The sequence below is a fragment of the Propithecus coquereli genome, unplaced genomic scaffold (genome assembly GCF_000956105.1).
Source record: "Propithecus coquereli isolate 6110/MARCELLA unplaced genomic scaffold, Pcoq_1.0 Scaffold114, whole genome shotgun sequence".
NCBI classification, from domain to species: Eukaryota; Metazoa; Chordata; class Mammalia; order Primates; family Indriidae; genus Propithecus; species Propithecus coquereli.
This window is the reverse complement of record NW_012135414.1, coordinates 4,714,687-4,715,486: the sequence shown is the minus strand read 5'-3', so window position 1 is coordinate 4,715,486 and position 800 is coordinate 4,714,687. Positions and strand designations below refer to the sequence as shown.

At 36.1% G+C, this 800-nt stretch overlaps 1 protein-coding gene across 1 annotated transcript in view; it reads right to left on the bottom strand.

Annotated features, from left to right (window-relative positions):
- DDX58 (DEAD (Asp-Glu-Ala-Asp) box polypeptide 58) overlaps window positions 1–800 on the bottom strand; it is a 47,882-nt gene that overhangs the window by 39,556 nt on the left and 7,526 nt on the right. The window lies entirely within an intron of this gene.

The following is an 800-nucleotide window of genomic DNA, read 5'->3' as shown; positions in this document are numbered from 1 at the left end:
AAATAAAAATAAATAAAAAAGAAAAAAATTAGATCATTCCACTACAGTTAAAATTATAGTTATGCTAACTGCTCTCTTTTCTTTAGTGCCTCCTGGACACACTGTGCTAGGTTCTTTATGTATGTTCTCTCACTCATTGTTTACAACACTGAAAGAAAATTATCCTTTCACTTCTTTTGACAAATGAGTCAACTGAACCATCAGAGAGGCAAAGTAATTTGGCTAAAATCCCCCAGATAGTTAGTGGCTGAACTGGTATTGGAACCTACTGTCTGACTTCCCATTCTGATGTTTCTAGTGGGGTGAATTACATCAAAACAGACACTCCAGAAGATGACCCAGGTTCTGACTCCATCTTTTCTACTAATTAGCTGTGTGACCTTGAGCAAATCACCTACCCCTCCTCTAGGCCTTGGTTTCCCCCATGTACAGAAGAAGGAACATTGGATTAGGTGAATTCTAAGATGTCTTTCATCCCTAGAAGAGACGAATTCTATATGCTATGGATATAGTAGAGACTAAAGAACACATCACAGCTCTAAAAACAGAAATTATAAATTATATACTAGTTGATGCACATAACAGAATATTTGTAGCATATATATAACAAAGAGCATAACAAAATGAGCATATGTGAACCTACTACCCAACTTAAGAACTAGAATATTCCAATACTTGTGTGTGCCTTCTCTTCCCCTCCCCCATCTCCCTGCCAAAGATACTGCTAAACTGTATTTGATATATCACTCCCTTGATTTTTTTTCTGAATAGTTGCATGGCATATATTTGATACTCTAATA